Source organism: Coffea eugenioides, chromosome 8, assembly GCF_003713205.1.
Source record: "Coffea eugenioides isolate CCC68of chromosome 8, Ceug_1.0, whole genome shotgun sequence".
In the NCBI taxonomy this organism is placed as follows: Eukaryota; Viridiplantae; Streptophyta; class Magnoliopsida; order Gentianales; family Rubiaceae; genus Coffea; species Coffea eugenioides.
In genome coordinates this window covers 14,568,542-14,574,541 of record NC_040042.1, presented here as the reverse complement: position 1 = coordinate 14,574,541, position 6,000 = coordinate 14,568,542, and positions in this window count along the sequence as shown.

Genomic DNA, 6,000 nt, shown 5'->3' with positions numbered 1-6,000 from the left:
TTCCATCTCTTCTCTTCGAATATTCAACTACATATATCGTCGATAGCACCAAAGAACAACAAAATCATGATTGCACATAGTGGCGGAGCTAGGAATTGCAATTAGGGGGGGTAAATCTCTGTTATTTGGACCAAGTCCAATTAACTTTCAAATATTATTGTTTGGGTCCTTGAGAGGGAGGCAAAGTGAAAATTTTTATCAATATTTTGGGGGGGACAAAACAATATAATAAAAAATTTTTTACTTAGAAATTTTTTTTATAACAATTGGAGGGGGGGGAAAGTGAAATTTTTTATCAATATTTGGGGGGGCAAAACAATGTAATAAAAAATTTTTTATTTAGAAATTTTTTTTTTAACAATTGGAGGGGGGGCAACCGCCCCCTGGCCCCCCCTTCCCTCCGCCCCTGATTGCACGTTCCAAGGCTACTGATGCTAGGTCTGTTCAGGAAGCTGCACATGTTGCCACCAATACCCGCGTTATTGGTCCTGTGACAAGGAGTATGATGAGAGCCTCCATCCAAAGTAGCATGGAAGCTCCATCGGCATCAACTCCCGTCTTTGGTTCAACATCACTAATGAGCTATTCTTTCACGGTGGGGATAGAAGACGTTCCTGCCTCGATTGAGAAGGCTCTTGCCATGCTCGAACTTGGATCCGAATCCAAATTTTCTAAGCATGATGATGATTCATCAAGCACCGGATCAGCCTCTTCCCATGAAACTCTTCAATCAAGATTTTCTATTGAAGATTCTGCTGTTTCTTCTGCTGCAATGCCTGCTATGATGACAAACACTTTAAACTTCGAAAAACAAGTTTCGAACATGTCCAAGATGATGGAGACCATGATGTAACACATCAAGAATCAAGATGCTCTTATCGCTCAACTGCTCACCCAGAAAGATCACGTTCCTGAAGGAAACCATGCGAACCCTAAGGAGCACCAAGAGCGTGAAATCCCCTCATCTAAAGGTAATGACAAAGTGAAGGAAGTATATGTGACCGCCGATGGAACTATCCCAGTGGAACAACTGAAGGAACTTGTTAAAGACGTGATTAAAGATAAAAATGATGGTGGTTCAAAGTCAAGCTTTACCTACTGCAAGCCTTACACTGCTAGAATTGACAATCTAGCAATGCCTGCTGGATATCAACCACCTAAGTTTCAACAGTTCGATGGAAAAGGTAGTCCAAAACAACATGTGGCCCATTTCATCGAGACTTATAATAATGCTGGAACTTATGGTGACCTGCTAGTCAAACAGTTTGTTCGGTCCTTGAAGGGCAATGCATTTGATTGGTACACTGATCTCATATCGGGGTCCATTGATAGTTGGGAACAGTTTGAGCAAGAGTTCTTGAATCGCTTCTACAGCACTAGAAGAACCATTAGTATGCTAGAATTGACTAACACTCGTCAATGGAAGGATGAACCTGTGGTAAACTACATCGATAGGTAGAGAAATTTGAGTTTTAACTACAAAGACAGACTATATGAACCCTCTACCATAGAAATGTGCATTCGAGGAATGCATTGGAGCTTAAGTTACATTCTACAAGGCATACGTCCAAACACATTTGAAGAATTAGCTGCTCATGCTCATGACATGGAATTAAGTATCACTGCCAACGCAACTGACGGGCTTCCTATTCAAGCTCCGCGAGTACAACCGCCTCGTCAAGGCAATGAAAGACAAGAAAATAAAAAAGAGGGCAAACTTCCTTCAAAACTCGGTAGTAAGGAATCCATGGTTATAAACACGGTTCCCATGAAAATTGCTACCAAAGTGAGCCGAAAGGTCACTGAGAGGTTAGATTCCTCCCAAAATAGGTCAGTAAGAAGACCCACTCTAAAAGAGATGCAAGAAAAGGAATACCCCTTCCTTGAATCTGATTTATAGGGGATGTTTGATGATCATTTCAAGGAGAAACTCCTTGAACTTCCCGACATGAAACACCCAGAGGAAGCCGGTCAAGTCAATGATCCAAATTATTGCTGTTATCATCGCTTGATTGGCCACCCTCTCACTAAATGCTTTGTCTTTAAAGACAAAATTATGAAATTGGCTCGTCAAGAAAAAATCCTTCTCGAGGAGAATAAAGTATCGGCAAACCAAACAACAATCAGTTTGTTTGGGTAAGAATTTATTTGGATGATTTATTTGATCCAGTTACTGTAGCACTTTTTATGATGTGATGTATGTGAGATAAAAAGGTGATTGGGAAGATAAAAAGGTGATTGGGATTTGTGAGAATAAATTTTGCAAACCAAATACTCTCTATCCAAACAAACTCATTAATGTTTGGGTCTGTGTGTTGTCCGATAGAAGTTTTATCCACATCAAGTAGTGTTTTGTCTAAGGAGTTTGAAAAATCCTCAATTGAAGACGTTATTGAAGATGATAACGAATGGTGGACTTTAGTCACTCGAAAGAAGACTTGCAAGCCAAAAATAAAGAAATACATCTTTTCAAAAAGAATTCATTCGACAATGAAACAACGATATGCAACAAAAAAAATAAAAAGGAATGGCCACAACACCAATTCCTTCAGATTTTCAGCTCCTTCAAGAGATTCGACAGCCCGTGACACTGAGAGAATTTATACCCAAGGGGTATTTAAGTGACGATGCTGATGATTCCACTTCTTGTAATGTCGTCAAAGCTAAAAAATCTCAGGTCACACAAATTGGCACTGAATTTGAGGAAAAACTCAAAATCGATGATAAATCACCAGTGGATTGTGCAACGACTATCATTTTTTATGATGACGATTTAACTGTTGACTTCAAAACCCACAACCGACCTTTGTTTGTTAGTGCATATGTCTGAGAATAGAAGATGAATCGGATACTCATTGATGGGGGATCTGCTGTCAATATCATGTCCGTACGTGCTATGAAAGAACTAGGAATCTCAAGCGATGAACTCTCCCAAAGCCACCTCATGATCCAAGGATTTAACCAAGGGGGACAAAGAGCAATTGGCCTTATAAGATTTGAATTGCCCATTGGTGAGTTGTCTTCAAGTGCGTTATTTCATATCATTGAAGACAAAACCTCTTACAACATGCTCTTGGGAAGACCCTGGATTCATAAGAATGAAATTATACCGTCTACTCTTCATCAATGTTTCAAATATTGTCGAGACGGTATAGTTAAGAAAATTACTGCCGATGATAAACCTTTCACTGAGACCGAGACTCACTTTGCCGACGTCAAATTTTATCTTCAAAAAGAAGCAAAAAGAAAAGAATCAGTAAAGGAAGAAAGTCAAGATTCTAAAGTACCCATTTTACGTTACATTCCAAAATCAAAGAGAGAAGAAGGTCAGTCTTTTTTTATCAGAAATGACACATTAAATGTTCCGCTCACCAAAATAGAACCTGTTAAAAGTGAGAAAGCGAACTTGTAAGGGTTTGTCCGTCCCAAAGAAGAACCTGTAGTGGAACATTACTCACTACTAACTAATCGAACTCAAGAAAGTTTTGATCCAAATGCATATAGACTTCTTGCTAAGGCGGATTATAACCCAAATGAGGAGAATGCATTGGGCAAACTCCCTCCTGAAGTGACTGGCGAGAAGACTCACTGATTAACACCTACACAGAAAATATTGAAAAAAAGAGGCTATAATGTTGAAAGTTCATCGATGTGTCTTGATTATCAACCGCCCTCTCCTGTTCGTATAATGATCAAAAGGGTAAGTTGTAACTATGTGAACGAAGAAATGGATGTCACAATCCGAAAAAGGTCTGTTTTCGACGGATTGAAAAATAAGTCAAAACGTACTTCTGTGTTCGACAGACTTGGCGCGCAGCCAAAAAATTTGAAACCGTCCCGTCTATGAGAGATTGGGCAGCAAAAAACAAGGGTACCAAGTCGTCAAGGAGGAAGATCTTACTCTAATAAAGAAGAATGGTTCGAGAAAATGAGTTTCCAACTTCTTTATGCATTATGAAAACTTGTTTAACGTAAGAATCGAAACCATCTTTGAAGAATAGGACCAAGAAAGTATTGCTTCTTGCCATCATATTACGATCAGTGATTCTGAAGAAGAAGAAAAAGAAGCGGATGGCGCTTCTCCTAAATTTGAACAAGGAGTAAAAAATACAGTCGATATGCTAAAGGAGATTAACCTTGGCACAAATGATGATCCTCGCCCAATTTACATAAGCTCTTGTATGACTCCTGAAGATGAGAAAAAGTATGTTGATTTGCTGCTTGAGTTCAGAGATGTCTTTGCCTGAAATTATTTAGAAATACCTGATTTGGATCCAAGGAACGTTATTCATAATTTGTCTGTCAAGCGAGGAACAAAACCTGTCAAGCAAACTTAGAAATGCTTTCGGCCCGAATTGATTCCTCTAATAGAAAATGAGATAAGTAGATTGATTGAGACAGGATTCATACGAAAAGTGAAATAGCCAACGTGGATTTCAAGTATTGTTCCTGTGAGAAAAAAGAATGGGCAAATCCAAATTTGTGTAGATTTTCGAGACTTAAATGAGGCTTACCCCAAAGATGATTTTTCGTTCCCCATCACAGAATTGACAGTAGATGTTACAACAGGACTTGAAACATTATCGTTTTTCGATGGATCGTTTGGCTACAATCAAATACGCATGGTAGTCGAAGACGAGGAGCTCACTGCCTTTCGCACTCCCAAGGAAATTTATTATTATAAAGTGATATCGTTTGGCTTGAAAAATACTGAAGCGACATATTAAAGGGCAATGCAAAGAATTTTTGATGATATGCTCCATAAAAATGTGGAGTGCTACGTTGACGATCTTGTGGTGAAATCAAAGAAACGAGAAGATCATATTCAAGACTTTCGAAAAGTTTTTCAATGCCTTCGGAGATACCAACTGAAGATGAATCCTATGAAATGCGCATTCCGAGTCATTTCTGGCAAGTTTCTCGGTTTCATCGTTCATCAATGGGGAATAGAGGTCGATCGATCTAAAATTGATGCCATTGTGAACATGCTTGAACCACGAAATATCCATAAATTAAAGAGCCTTCAAGAAAAATTGGCTTACATCCGAAGGTTTATCTTTAATTTGGTTGGACAATGCCAATCTTTCAGTCGACTAATGAAAAAAAGGGTACCTTCGAGTAGGATAAAACTTGTAGAAATACTTTTACAAGCATTAAAACGTATCTCATGAATCCCCCTGTATTAACTGTTCCAATTCCAGAAAAATCATTGATTCTTTATATTTCCGCCCAAGAGAGGTTGATTGGGGCCTTACTTGCTCAAGAAATTATGAAGGTAAGGAGAATGCATTGTATTACTTGAGCCGGATGATAACATCTAATGAGTTGAATTACACACCCATCGAGAAGTTGTTTTGGCACTTATATTTGCCATTCAGAAGTTGAAACATTATTTTCAAGCACATACTGTCCGACTCATATCCAAGTCCAATCCCATTAGATATGTCATGGTAAAACCTGTACTGTCCGATCGACTTGCGAGATGGTACCTTCAATTTCAACAATTCGAAATTATTTATGTACCTGCGAAAACTATCAAAGGACAAGTATTGGCAGACGAGTGGGAGTTGACCGATGAACTCCCCGATGAAGAAATATTTATGGTCGAATCTCCGTGGTCGATATATTTCGATGGAGCTGCTCACCGTGATAGAGCTGGTGCGGGAGTTGTCTTTTATACTTTTGAAACAGATATATTGCCGTACTCTTTCACTTTAACACGCCGGTATTCAAACAATGTGGTCGAATATCAAGCGTTAATTCTCGGTCTTAAAACGGCTGTAGACATAAAGCAATTGCATCTTAGAGTCTATAGCGATTCAAAGTTAGTGATAAATCAATTTCTTGGTATTTATGATATCAAGAAGCCTGAATTGATCTCATATTATAAGTATGTAAGACAACTCATGAGATATTTAGACAATGTCACTATAGAACATATCTCTAGAAATTTCAACCAACAAGCTGAATCTTTAAGAAGGGTAGCGTCCATGATGTAAG